We start from the raw sequence: 16,070 nt of genomic DNA on the forward strand, positions 1-16,070 counted from the left end.
TTGTAAACTGAAATATCACTTAAACCGATACTGGGCCTAGGAAATACCATGTTAATGTTTCAATCTTTTTTTTTAATTTGTGTCAGTTATTTAAATCTGGAATGTTGTATGTAATTAGCATTTAGCATACCTTTAAGATGGAAAAATTTCAACTCATAAGCCGTTTCTATTCATGGAACATTTTTATCAAATATATTATAATTAATAGATTTATTAGTATTTCAATGCTACAAAGGTATTTTACTAATATGGATTTAAGTAATATCTTTCCATATGCTTTGTCACTGTAAATGGTACATAAAAACATACACTTTTTCTACTCTTATGTAAGATGCTGTTTATTCAGTTTTGTATTGTTTGCTATTTGCTGAGAATCTTCAATTTAAATAATTTTAGTGTCATTAGTTTTGTGATGAACCTCTCTAAAAACTGCTATTCTTGCAATTCTTGAGAAAAAAATTCTAGTTTTTAAGATATTCAAAGTTTAAAAGTTTTAATGGCCACCATTTTTAAAATACTAACAATAATATCATTATATTTTTTCAGTAACTGGCCTTGTTATTATAAACATTTGAGCCAAATTTTGTACAATTTAATTTATTAATTTTTAAGATATTATTGTTTTACAAAAAAAACACAAACAGACAGACAGATGGGAAACTAAGCCGAGACCCATGTTCATGTGGTGAAATATGTTTGTCTTGACCTTAGCACTAACATGGTATATCTTTGTCCAGAGAGTTACGGGACACCCTATACGGTATATAAATGTATATCCCAACTCAATTTATTATCAAGGGAAACCACTAAAAATGTACTTACTAAATCCTAATCATCAACATCCACTGGTCCTAAACAGTATATTTAGAGTTTTTTCTTTATTTAATAAAAATTCATTTGATATAAACTCTGTGAAGCATCAGTCATTGCTTTGTGAATTTCTTTTAGTTGATTTATATTTTGGTTGATATTTAAAAACAAATGGTGCCATTTATCTGTATTAAACTGTAAATACACTACACCATGTTTATATCACTAATTGACTATTAACAATTGTAGAAACTTTAACAAGGAATTTCATGTAGATACTTTGTAAGACGTTTTGTGTTGATGTATGTCAGATTTGATGAGATGTCAATTTTGATGAGGACCGCTCGTTGCTGCGCCTATTGATGTAGGTCAAATTTGATGCGAGTGTAAATTTGATGAGAGTCCCAGGTTATAACACCAATTTGCTATGTGTCACTCCCACGTTGGTTACGATAATTTGCTGAAAGTCAGTTCTTTAGAATTATTCACTCACCATGTAGTTGTACGCGCCTTGTCACCAGTGGCACGTTGTTATACCATGTTGTTCATCATAGTATCGGTCGCCATCTTGCCCAATGCTAGCTGTATTTCCTCGTATTACTCAAAAATTATTAGATTTGAATGTCTCTGGTGTTATCACCAGAGACAAGTCTGTGTGTATGTCAGGGTTCCAAAATATATTAAGTAATAATTACAAAATTTAACATCACTCCACACTTTTTGTAAAAGGGATATTTAAAGAAAGTCAAAGCAAGTGACCACGAGATTAGTTTATTAAATGAATGAATGAATGAATGTTTATTCCATCAACTGTACATGAAATACACAAATGACAATAGTAAAGAACTAAACAGAATTGTTTTGAAAACAATAGTTTACTAGTTATCTAGCTAAGATATTACTTAAATAATTAATAAGGAATAAGCCTGCATGGGCATTCAGCCTGTGCGCAGGCTTCAGTTGATCGTCCGCCACGATAACTTAACATGAATCTTAACTTGATATCTTTAATAGCATTTAATAAATAGAATGTGCTAGAATTTTTAACATAAAATTTATAATTTAAAATAAAATAAAAGAACACGATTTAATATGAGAACTGGCTTGTTACGTTTAGTAAAAAAGTAATTCAGTGTTAGTTTATCTATGATAATGCAACGGCGTCATATCATTGTGTTGGCCCAGGGGAGATCAAGTCAGCATGGTTCTATGTAATAATAGTGTAGTAGTGTGGTGTGTACTAATGTAGCGTCTAGTATGAATGGTAGTGTAGTGTAGTGTAGTAGCAGTAGTAGTATGGTTTAGTAGTAGTATGGTTTAGTAGTATAGTGGTCTAGTGGTCGGGTGTAATATTATAAAGTGCCTGAGGATGGGTGTTGCAGGTCAGGCCGCTCGGTAATCTGCAGATATAATGGACTCTGCTTGTGTGATACCTAATTGGAGTAGCCATTGTTTCACTCTATTTTTGAAAACAGGCAAGGAGGGTGATTCAAAGAGAGTGCAGCTATTATGATGAACACGAATATTTCTATATAGAATGTTAGATATATAAAAGGGGTTTGTTGTAGAATACTGTTTACGTAACTGTAAAGTAACAGTCCTAACATTATGCGCATATCTAGTATCATGATGGTGGGTAATTTCTGAAAAGATTGTGTTTAAATTAAGGTAAATGTACGTCAGGAGAGTCTTTAAAAAAAGTTGGCGAATAGTAAGAATAGCAGATTCTCTAAATAGAGTGTCAGTAGAATAACGTTGACTTTTGTTAAACCCTATTTTTAGTATGCGTTTTTGAGAAACAAAGAGGGGATATAGAATAGATGGTCTTGCCCCTCCCCAAGCAATTATTCCGAAAGAAAGAAGTGATTGAATGTAAGCATAGTAAGCTAACTTAATTTCTTTTTCCATCAAAATTTCACTAATTTGTCTGAAAGCAAAAGCATATTTTTTAATATTTTGTACTAACATATCTATATGGTGGGTCCAGGTCATCCGAAAATCAAAAATTACTCCAAGGTATTTATAGTAATCCACCTTCTCTACTTCCTCGCAAGTGCACGTATTAATAAGATAGTTGTTACCACAACTATGAATAACCAAGTTTTGTAAATTATAATCTGTACTATTTCTTAGGGAAATCGGCATAAACTTTGTTTTTGTTATATTAAGAGAAAGGACATTTTGGTCAAACCAAGTTTTTAAAAGAGTAAGATCACTTGATGCTTTTGCCTGTACTTCTGGCCAAGACTTTCCTCTTAAAAAAACAAGGGTGTCATCAGCAAATAAGAATAATTTACCATTTAAATTCAATTTTGATATATTGTTGATATAAATTAAAAATAAAATTGGACCAAGAGTGCTGCCCTGGACCACACCGTATTCCACAGGTAGTGGATCACTGTTTATACCAACAAATGTCACACTCTCAACAATATTATAAACTCACTCACCTTGCAGTGCTTTGATAATTTTAAAAGTCTAAACAATATCCCATCCTTGATTAAATTTCAATATACTATACAACAGATCATTACTTTCCCAGGAGAACTAACACAACCTCCTTGCTTCGAGTCTGATGGTAGAAGAACGAATCTCCATATAATACGACGGATACTGATTCAAAACAACACTCATCACTTCTCTCGTTCAAATCAGCGTCTTCACGAATAAATTTAATTTAATTCTTTCTTATAATTGTCGAAATTTATCACGTTTACTATAATTAATCAATTTAAGTATTTCTATTTTCTTTTTATTAATTTTTCAAAGCTTTTTATTTAAATTTTTAGCAACATGTGCTTTATGACGTCATAAATTTACAAGTCATTCATACCACAATTGGCTCTTCTGCGTAATTCTATTTAATGTTTTTGTAAAACACGAATTTTGGTTATGTTTACTTCATTTTAATTAATCAAATCTTTTCCCGTATAAAGTTCAATAAATGTCTTCGTTATTAAATAAATCTCAATTCCGACAACATGTGATTCACTGATGTCACAGTCTGCCGATTCATTGACGTCACAGTCTGCCAATTCCCCGCGAATATTCAAATGTCGTAATTTGACCTGTTACAGTGTATCAAATATACACTTTCTTGTATTCTAGAGAAAGTCATAAGAATTTCCCACAAATTGAAGAAATACTTTGCTTTATTTGACAACTAGCTGACCCAGCGAACTTCGTACCGCCTTAAAGGGTCCACAGCATCCACATTGGTGCTTGAAATGTGCAGAATAAAAGACAAAGTAAAAAATAATTCAAATTAGGTCCTATGTGATTTTTTTTCCTTCACAACTAATCTGAAATTTAAATAGAAAAACAAAATAAAAAACACAATTCGTAAGTTATCTAAAATAATTTAAATCGCAATAAGCAGCAAAGCCACAGATACATTAATTTATTAATATTGATTCTCTTTCTTCAGTCGAGTACCTTGTGATATACAACATTTTTGTCTTGTTATTAGGTGCAAGAATGAATAAAGCAGATGGTCTGCCGACACGTGAACATGCCACATATAGTTGTCCATGAGAAAAACATGGATTTTCTAAATTTAGTCCACAAACGCTCAAAGATTGGCCTTGTGATTTATTGATCGTCATGGCAAATGCAAGACGAATCGGAAACTGAGTTCGTTTAAATTCAAAAGGCATATCGGTAGGAATCATCGGAATCCTTGGAATAAGAACTTCCTCACCTTTAAATTTTCCTTTAAGAATCGTCGCGTGAATGACATTTATCATCAATTTTTTTACAACCAAACGCGTTCCATTGCATAATTTTGGTTGATTTAGATTGCGAAGCATTATGACTACTGCACCAACCTTCAAAAGTAAATTATGGAGTGGTAAGCCGGGCACATCCAAAGAGTTTAAAAATTCAGTTGGATAGTTAGTGGCCTCATCTTCATTTGTTACGCAATCAATAGATTTGAATGTTTGCAGAGTACCATCAATTTGACTCTGAATTAAAAAGTCCAAGTCATCCACATCCTTGTTCTTAGCTGCCAAGATTGCTCGCTCACTCAACCAACTGTTATTTTTGTGATTAGTGATGGATCAAGAGGGGGAGTCAGTATTGGCAATTTTACTTTTGCCATTAAGACAACACAATCCAAGCGACTCTCCAACAAACTTCAATGCACTACAATGCCCACAAACAACATCCATTGGACCAATAAGTACAGATACATGCGAACTGTAATCATAACTGCAATCATAACTAAATGATGCTCTATTCAAATCAACAGCTGATGTATTCCTTCTTGCGTGTCGAACTTGATCTAGTTGTTGATCAGTACGATTAGCTCGCCGATTTCGCATAGCCAAGCGAGCTGTTTCACGGGCTTCCTCTCTTTGCTCTTGAGATTGAGAAGCACGAAGTCGGGCCATACCAACACGACGCTCTTGTCGTCCGATTTCACGTTCTTCAGTAGAATTGTTCACAACGTTATGAAGCCTTCTTGCATTACGGCTTTGTTGAGACAGATTTGATCTTCTGGGTCGCGGCATCTTTATAATAATCCTCTCAATGTTCACAAACACTCGCAAATCGTTTAATTTCGTGCGAAAGAAAGTTATCCGAACCGAAAGCAATCGAAGTAATAAGTTGTTTGTCTTTTTTAAAAACCAACAGATTATTGCAAAGGTAAAAAAAAAATCACTTAATGATTGACTGATTATTAAGTAAAACTGAAAGGACAATCTATATGTCAGTAGCCATGATTTCATTTTGTTTGACTAAGTAACCCAGAAAAATGACACAGGCAGCTGTCAAAGTGTCAATCAAATTTACAGTTGTTTGTTTACATTTTGGAATTCAGGCAATTGTTTTTTCAAGATACAGTTTTTTTACACTATGCTTTCAAACTATAGGTGTAAAGAAATTTAAAAATAGTAATTAAATGATATAAACATATATTTCTTTTTTCGCATTATATATGTTTACAAAGAACAGCTGATTAAATTTGAACAGGCTCTTTCACTTAATAACATATGTTTGCTGCAATGCATTTCTTACGGGTATTTTTGTAACTTTTAGAGACCAGTGGGGCGGAATCCTGAATCGGGAACGGGATAAAAAGTATCCTATGTCCTTCTCCCAGTTCTTAGCTACCTCCCTACCAATTTTCAGCCAAATCGGTTCAGCCGTTCTTGAGTTATAAATAGTGTAACTAACACGATTTTCTTTTATATATATAGATTAGAAATGTAGAATAAATATATCACCTAAATTGTAATTATTTTAGTAAACAATATATAAGCCAAACATCTCAAAGGCAGATCCAGTACTAATTTTCAGAGGGGGCACCTTGGTTGAAGTTTTCCATTATCTTTACTATAAGAGGTGATACGGAATTAGATACAACAAAAAATAAAATTTTTAGAAAAAAATTGACTCATTCTCAAAGTTTAGTTTGTCCAAGCTTACAGTCCGAGATTGAAAAATGTTTTCATAAAAACATATTTTTTTAATCTTAAGGTGGCCATGGTTATTGTTTCACTATTGTTCATTGCAAACTCCTTGTTGTAGATTCTAGAGACCACAATACAAATAAAATTGAAAATTGTTATAAATTATGAAAGTAATGTCGCATCACACATGAATGAAAATGTCAATAGATTTAATTTGAAAAGGAGCGAAACTGCCCATCAACTTTTATTGAAATCTAAATTAATTTCCTTTCAGTTTAAAGCTTTGATCATTCATTAAAATGTTGTATATTTTTACTTTTACTCTTTGGCATTCTGATGAAACATCAGTTGTGAAGAATTAAGAATGTTTATTTTTCAATAATTGTGTTTTTTCTAGTTCTTCATTTTTAAAATATTTATACACAAATTTAGTTTGAAGAAATACACTAAAAATTTATTAAAATATAAAAAAAAGTAAAACCGTATTTGGTTTTTTATTTATTCAAAAAAACTAATTTGTGTTTGTGTATTTGTGTGTGTATGTGTGTGTGTGTGTGTGTGTGTGTGTGTGTGTGTGTGTGTGTGTGTGTGTGTGTGTGTGTGTGTTTTGAATACAAACTCAACCAAGAACAAATTTAGGTGGATAAAAGAAACAGAACAAGACATTAAAAATCACAAAGTATGACATTCAGACAAACGTAAAACATTCAGAAACAGTATAAAAATGGGCTAGAGCAGAAACCAATAAAGAAAATTGTAATAAAACGAATGTAAAACAACTCAGTAAATGCATGGAGAGATTTTTGGATGAGCAAATTGAAAAGAAAGGAAAAAGTCATAAATACTCAAGTTAAAATGATCTCTCAATAGGGAATAATCAATATACAACAAAAAGATAACACGTAGAATTTCGCTGCAAAAGATTACAGTTTAAATCTGTATCTTCCAACATCACATGCTTCATCACTTGGTAGTCCAAGTTTTCAACTATTACATATTAAATAATAAGTGTGTTTACGTAATGAGCAATGGTCTATTTTGCTTCTAATTAACAAACAGCCATAATTTATCTTGAAGAAGCTAAAGTGGTAGCTGTCAAAACTAAACTAGAATAGAGAATACTAAGTTTGCTACTCATTAAGACTTTGAAGCACTCATTAATATACTTGAATCACAACCGGAAATAAACCACTTGATTGATAAAAAGAGTTGTTGTTATCTAAATTTTTAAACTGTATTGAGTTTATATTACATAATCAACAGATAGACCAGAGGTGACAATTATTGTGATGCAATAACAAGAAATTTTAATAATAATTTCATAAAGGTATAAAATATATTTATTCCTTTTTTTATTACACCACATTTGTATTCTGTAATCAACAGTATAGCCCAGGATATTTATAAACAAACTGACAGACATTTTTGCTGTCCAAAAAAAGCTTCCACTGTTGATGAACCTCTCTAACCTTGAGTATCATTGAGGTTATCAAATCCTGGGTAGTAATCAGGGCCGAGGCAATCTGTCAAATTGCTCTGTGGTCTCTGCCTTTCAGTTTCCAGCCTATAATGCATGTTCAGAGCTGCACCTGTTCTTCCTTAACGTTAGGGCTGGCTCTAGGTATGGGTGGGGGAGGGCACTCAAGTTGGAAGATATTTTGACATCAACCTGTTGCTCACATGATGTAGAAAAAAATTGTAATGTTGTGGAATATATCATTTTAACAATGAGCCAACTAATATAGTGCATTAAATTAACACACATTCACAAAAAAGTAAATAGTAGTTGAGTTATAGTCCTTTATTTTGTTTATATAACATGTCACAGGATTTGGGTTTATATGCAAAATTTCAGTTTGATCTAGCAATGAAAAGTGGTTAAATTTAAGAAATGTGTTTTTGTGTCATGATTATATAAGCACAGACAGAGAGAGTTTGTTCAATTACATCATTTCCTTACAAATTTAGGTTTTCCCAAGTCCAGTAGACTTGTTAGTAAACCCCTAATTTCCAAAACTTTTCACATTAACTACGGTACTTTACCATACAGTAGCCTAATATACATACTATGCATTTACATTATTCTATCAAATAAATCTAAACTTGGTGTGGCTAGATGGGAGAATTCATTACTAATTATAGTATTATTATAGTAGTGGCATTATTGCCACTATAATTTCTATGGTGTTGGTGACAAAATGATGTTTTGAGCAAGGGATCATAAATAGGTATAACAAATTGCAACACTAATATGCATTAAACCATTTGAGCCATCCAATTTTCAACGAAAGACACAAACAGACAAACATATGATAAATTAATTTTGATAAAAAATATATTTCCCAATGGGGCTTTTGATTTTTATTTATAATTTTATTACTAGGTATAATTACACTATACCACTTGTTACATAACAGGCTTCACTGGGGCTGCTTGCAGAATTTCAAATTCATAGCACATTTCATTCTTGAGATATCTTAAGGACAGATAGACAGACAGACAGTCATACAGAAAAGAAATATTTACATTCTCCTGCAGACAAAAGAGAAATTGTATCATGAGTTATATATAGCCTTTAATGATGCTCAGCTAAATTCCATGGTTGAACATACACCCATAGAACTCATTCTTATCTTTGTAGAAAGTTTTATGCACAGATTAAAGTCTAGAGATAAAGTCTTTCTCAAGATATCTTGCCACATGATAATGATCTAGGGAGAGTACAATGATAACGCAAGATTGCACTGAAATCAAATCTGGTTGCTGACTTTTAACATAGCAATCCCTCTGATATTTTTTCTTTTACCCTTGAATTAAAATGTCACAAGTTAAAACCTGATATACTTGTACTCAGTTTGTTCACAAAATTATTTATTCTGCTATTTTCTCATTGCGATCACGCTTACCCACAATTCTGATGTAAAAATATTTGCTATTTCTCAGACAAATCCTACGTAACAATTTTTCTAAACAAAAAAATAACATAAGATTTGTTTCAAAAACATTTCAGCTCAATAGAGTAATGAAAAGTGGTTCAATTTAAGTAATGTATTTTTGCTTCATGACTATACACACACAGAGAGGGATTACAAGCTAATAGTAGAAAATGAAAAATAAAACAAAAGGAAATAGGAAGATTATGATTTGTTGTGAAATAAGAAGTCAATTTTAATGTGTTACCTTACCTACAAGGAGAAGGTTATGTTTTTCATGTATTTGCCAGATGAGAAACAACAATTCTTAGCAATGGAATATTTACAATGTTCTTAATTCCCAATTATTTCAGCTATCTTAAGGTAGTAAAATGAATTTTCAGTTGGAATAATTTTTTAAAGTTTGGTCACAGCCAAGAACTTAACCAGAATAAAATTTTGGAGGAGATTAGGACAACTGATATTTTCCCGTAATGGACAGAAAGTAAGGCAAGTGTAATTTTGTTTCTTAAAAAGAACATGCAACAAATTTACATCCAAAAGAAAACTTTTAATAAAAAATACGTAATTATTTTATTGTACTGTATTTTATTAAAATGTATAATTCCCTTAAATAATAAATCATGAAAAATCTCTCTGAATCTATAGCTCATCTACACACTGTAAACATTTCAAATTTTTTTATCTTCAACTGTTTTATTTGAGTCTGGATAAAAAAGTGTTTAAGTTCCTAAAGTTATTGCCAGAATTCCATATGGAGCAATGAAACAAATATTGTTTATATTTTTTCTATCTTGAGGAAGTTATCTTAAAAGGCTATGATATTAAAATTTTTAAAAACGTAGCCACTAAAAATGTATTGCATTATCTTATCAGTGATAAACTTATTAGAGACCAGTCCAAAAATGAGCTATGTAATTCCAAAAGGCTAAGTTATTACTAGAAAATATCCATATGTTTATTTCTTATTAAAGATATTGTAAGTAACAAGGATCTACCCTTCCCAACATAACTTTTTTACTTGGAAAAAAGTATTAGGCAGCAAGTAATAACCTTGTGTAATAATCTATTTTAGATTTCTCAGTGTCAATTTGAGCACTAAAGGGAGAAGGGTCATGTGAAGATCAATTGTTGGGTTACTATGTCAATTTTATTGCTAAAGTTTCACATTAGTATAGGCGTAACTTTTGTGACAATCAGTTTTTAGTTTACAGGTACTTACAGTACATCACCAATGAGATTACTATAGGAGAGGGAGGGTCATGTGATGATCAATTGATGGGTTACTGTGTCAATTTGATTGCTAAAGCTTCACATAAGTATAGGCGTAACTCTTGTGACAATCAGTTTTTAGTTTACAGGTACTTACAGTACATCATCAATGAGATTACTATAGGAGAGGGAGGGTCATGTGATGATCAATTGATGGGTTACTGTGTCAATTTGATTGCTAAAGCTTCACATAAGTATAGGCGTAACTCTTGTGACAATCAGTTTTTAGTTTACAGGTACTTACAGTACATCATCAATGAGATTACTATAGGAGAGGGAGGGTCATGTGATGATCAATTGATGGGTTACTGTGTCAATTTGATTGCTAAAGCTTCACATAAGTATAGGCGTAACTCTTGTGACAATCAGTTTTTAGTTTACAGGTACTTACATCATCATTGAGATTACTAGAGAAGGAGGAGGGTCACGAGTACAACTTATATAACGATCTGACGCTTAGTCACTCCAGGTGTAAATTTAACTTCTTCCACAAGTACATCATCTTGTTCCTCATGACGTTTAACTCTTAAACTGGCATTTAATATATATATATATATATATATATATATATATATATATATATATATATATATATATATATATATATATATATATTTGTTCAGAATGAAATATAGAATAGTATTTGTATTTGAAATAGGGCATAAACATTTGTACTTGTACTGAATTGGTTATGTAACTGTTGCAAAACATATTTATAAAATTTAAGGGGGGGTGGGACCATGTTTTATGGAAAAAGTTGTTTGTGAGAAAAATATAAATGTAGGATGGTTATTTTGTGTCAAATTCAAATTCTATGATTTGTTCATAGAAAAGTATATAAAAATTTAGTAATTATTTTAAAATGTTTTAAAATATCGATAATTAAGTATACAACACAATATAGCACGGTTTGGAAAGTTTGTAGCAAAATTGATGTAGCCACGTCACACCAAATGTCCATCTCCACTGAATGGATTTTTTTACCTAGGACTTCCACGGTGTACTACCTCACACAGCAAACATCCATCCAGCGTATGGACGGACAAATTTGTTTGCATTTCATCTTTTATTTGACTTGTGACCTCCATGAGGGAAACATTGAAATAATGGCATTTAGTGTACCTTGGTGTAGCAGTGATTTTGTGAGAAGTGTGCCATGGATTGCTGCTGACAGTTCCAGCAGTGATGACGAAAATACAGCCCTACTGTATTCAGTTAGTAAACGAAAACTTTTGTTGCACCTTATTTATAAGAATAAGAAAAGTGTTTAATGAATTCCACCATTTGATAGTTGATTTAGAAAGGGTAATTATACCGTTCAGATGGTATTTTAGATTAAGTAAAGAACGATTAAAAAAAATTCAATTCAAAGAATGATAATAAAGAAGGAAAAAACAAATTACAGGAAATCAATCACAAGCGGAGAACAGCTATTTGTGGTAGGCTTTTTTAATTGTGGTACACAAAGGTATTTTTTAGTTAGTACCCGGCAAAAACATAATTTTATGCATTCATCAAAACGTATATTTTTTTACAAAAAAGACAAATGTATTATCATATATTTTTTGGTATTTTATTACTTATATCTTTTTCACCTTGTGCTAAGAAATTAAACATTACAAATATTTTTTTAATGTTCCAAAACATTGTTGCCAATAACAAAAAGGCTACTACCAAGAAAAGAGTCAACAATCCGACAAGAAGCTTTAAAATAAGGAATCAGCAAAAACTGATTTTTGAGGTTCAAATAACATGGATAACAAGGTACTGTGACCAATAAAGAAATTACGCAGCAGGAATTAGCAGAGTGGTGTCTATTGAAGTGATACCGAGCACGTGCGCAGCTGAAAATGTCCACACAGACATCCAGCGATTTCAGAACATCCATCCACCAGACGTTTTTTCGTCCAGGGGATGGACAAATGCCGGTATGCAACGTTCTATTTAATAAACAGGCAACGATCCATGTCCCATGGATTGACATGCACCTTCATAGAACTCATTCTCGTCTAAGTAGAATTGAAATTTCATGCAATGTTGAAAATTCTACAGATAACATCCTTCTCAAGATATTCTAGGGATATATAGGTTATGTAAATGCTCAGCCACATGCCATCATCAAACACAACGTTGCCTGTGTAGAAATGATGTTACATTTTGTAATGAAACTAAGAAAACCTTTTTACAAACTAAGGCTTTAATCAACAAAATTCAACTAGATAACCTTAAATATTCAATGTATAAACTCAATCAGAATGTATAACAATTACTTAATATCTTCTTTAAATTAACATATGATCTAGTTATGTTTACATGGAGTAAATTATATAACATTCTCCCCCACTGAATTTAAGAGGTAGTCATTGAAACGTTCAGGGATCCTTCTTATTCTTGATCCTCTTCGAGGAGAAACTATTTTATTTTCTTGATTGAACTGTTCAGATTCAACTTCAGTGTCTTTTGAAAAATCTTTCTTATTTCCTTGTGATGCATCTTCATGTTCATCCTCCACCTCCTGTACTTCCGACCAATTGGATAAGTCTGTCACCATTAGACTTTTATCACCTCGGGGAGCTAAGTGTTTTAGTGAAACAGTAGATTCTCTTCCATTGGGGTAACGAATTAGAGCGTATTGTGGATTTGCTTCTACTAATTCAACTTCATCAACTAGTGGTTCGTATTTGCTGCTTCTTACATTTCGCCTAGTTAGTACTGGACCAGGTTGCAGTAACCATGCTGGTAGTGAAGTACCTTTAGTTGATCGGCGTGGATGTATGAACATTCTCTCGTGTGGAGTGCAGTTTGTTGCTGTGCATAGTAAAGAGCGTATCGAATGTAGAGACTCTGGAAGTACAGACTCCCAGTATCGTTGGTCCAGTCCTTTGGATTTTAGTGACAGTGTAACGGTCTTCCATATAATTCCATTATACCTCTCAATTTGTCCATTTCCTGCAGGATTGTATGGACTGGTTAAACTTGTAGCAATCCCCTTTTGATGAAGATATGCCCTTATTTCATCAGACAAAAATGATTTGCCTCTATCAGAATGGATGTAATTTGGTATCCCATAAACAGAGAACAAGTTTTCCAAACATTCTATCACAGTACTCGAAGTCATCTCTTTGCAGGGGTAAGAGAAGGGGAAGCGAGAGTACTCGTCAATAATATTTAACATATATCGATTTCTACTTGACGATGGTAGTGGTCCTTTAAAATCAATATTGAGTCTTTCAAAAGGTGAAGTGGCCTTTATCAATGTGTTTGTTTGTTTGTGGAATCTAGGTTTGACCTCTGAACAAATAGGACAAGATAAAGTCATTGATTTGATCTCATTCAAAGAATATGGCAAATTCTTGCTGCGTACCCAGTGATAGAAACGCGTTATTCCTGGATGACAAAGAGCCTGGTGCATTTCAAAAAGTTTGTTGTCAGTCGTAGATGCATTACAGATCCGAGAGAGTGCGTCTGCAGAAACGTTTTCTTTACCAGGTCGATATTGAATGTCGTACGAGAAAGGAGAAAGCTCTAGTCGCCAGCGCATGATTTTGTCGTTTTTAATTCTGCTAGAATGTTTTTGGTCAAAAATAAATGACAAAGCTTTTTGATCAGTTAAGAGAATAAATTGTCTCCCTAACAAAAAATGTCTCCATTTCTTAATAGATTCTACGATGGCCTGTGCTTCTCTTTCTACTGTTGAGTGTTGTTTTTCACTTCCAGACAAAGTCCTAGAAAAGAAGGCAACAGGACGTCCATTTTGGCTTAGTGTAGCAGCTATTGCAACTCCTGAAGCATCAGTTTCGACTATCAATTGATTTTCCGGTTCAACAGTCACAAGAAATGATCTTTCTATATCCTTCTTAATGTTTTGAAAATCACTAGCGGCAATGGAGGTTGGTTCAATAGGAAAATTCTTACAGCTTACCAAACTTCTAATTTTGTCAGAAAACCTTGGTATCCATTTGGAGTAGTATGATAACAATCCAAGTGTTCGTTTAAGAGAAGCAGCATCATGAGGCAGAGGCATGTCCAAAAGTGGTTGTAATCTCTCTGGGTCGGGACGTATAGTTCTATTTTTGATTTGATAACCAAGGATAGATATAGTATCTTGAGCAAATTTACATTTCTTCAGGTTCAATGTTAGATTGTATTTCTTAGCCACAGCCATAAACTTTTCTAAATTTTTATCATGATCTTGTTTACCCATTCCTCCTATTGTAACATCATCAATATATGCGAAAGTACCTTCGAGTCCTTCTTCTGAAATAATCTTATTTATAGTCCTTTGGAAAGCGGACACGCCATTGGTTACTCCAAAAGGAATGCGTTTGAACTGATACAATTGCCCATTAGCTTCAAAAGCGGTAAGTTGTTTTTCATGCTCTGGAATTGGTATCTGATGATAAGCACTAGACAAATCCAATGAACTGAAAGTATCAAATTTAGCAATTTTTAACACAAGTGATTCGATATCGGGCAAAGGATAAGCATCCAATAATGTAAATTTATTTACTGTCTGAGAATAATCTATTACAAGTCGTTTCTTGTGGTTTTCATTTTTGGTAATGAGCACTTGAGCTCGCCATGGAGAAACACTTTCCTCGATAACACCATCTTTCAGAAGAGACTGTATTTCACATTGTATAAATTTTTCATCTTCCCCAAAAAACCGCCTTGTCTTAGTCACAACAGGTCGACAATCTTTAGTCATGTGCTGAAATAATGATGGTGGTTCCACATTAGCACAGGCAACGTTACAAACAGAGAAAGATGATCTTGGTCCCCCAAAGTCTACAGTAACATTTGTATGTAGTTTCATGATATCATGTCCTATCAGTACATCAGTACATAACCTTTCAATTACAAGCATTTTGATTTGTTTGTAAGCATTGTCTTGTACATACAGATCTACCCTAACATACCCTTTAATTGGTGAAACGAGTGACGTAGATGCCATCGACACCTGTTTGACTTCTGGAAATGTTTTAAGGTTGTTAGCCTTTACAAAACTACTATCAATAAAACTATCAGAACTTCCAGTATCAACTAAAAACTTAGCAGAAATTCCGTTTACATTTCCGGATACAATTGCTTTAGATAATACTTTGGGTGTTACTGCTGAAGTTATTATGGGACATGTTGTTAAAGAGGCTGAATTTATCTTACCATTTTTAAGATTCTTAGATAAACAAACTCTGAGAAAATGACCAGTTTTCGAGCAACCTTTACAAATAGCATCTTTTGCAGGGCAGTCATCTCTTGAAATATGTCTTGCTCTTCCACAAAAATAACATTTCTGTCGGAGTCTGTGTGCTGATACAGCAGCAGCAGTAGAATTGTCTTCCTGAGTTTTTAGTTTGTCTGAAGGAATCTTTAAATTACTACTCGTATCAACGTAGTGACAATATGATTGAGGTACACCTGAAGTCATGGAATAAGCGTCCGCATGTTTCTGAGCTGACTCTAAGGAACGAGCTATTTCTTCAACTTTTTCCAAGGTTAAAACGTTATGTTCCAGAATACGTTGTCTGATTCGAGAAGAATTTAAACCACTAATAAAGGCATCTCTGATAGACTCATCACTATAGGTTTTAGCATCGACATTTACGAAATCACACTCCTTACTAAGAGATTTAAGCGT

The sequence above is a fragment of the Homalodisca vitripennis genome, unplaced genomic scaffold (assembly GCF_021130785.1).
Source record: "Homalodisca vitripennis isolate AUS2020 unplaced genomic scaffold, UT_GWSS_2.1 ScUCBcl_297;HRSCAF=1987, whole genome shotgun sequence".
In the NCBI taxonomy this organism is placed as follows: Eukaryota; Metazoa; Arthropoda; class Insecta; order Hemiptera; family Cicadellidae; genus Homalodisca; species Homalodisca vitripennis.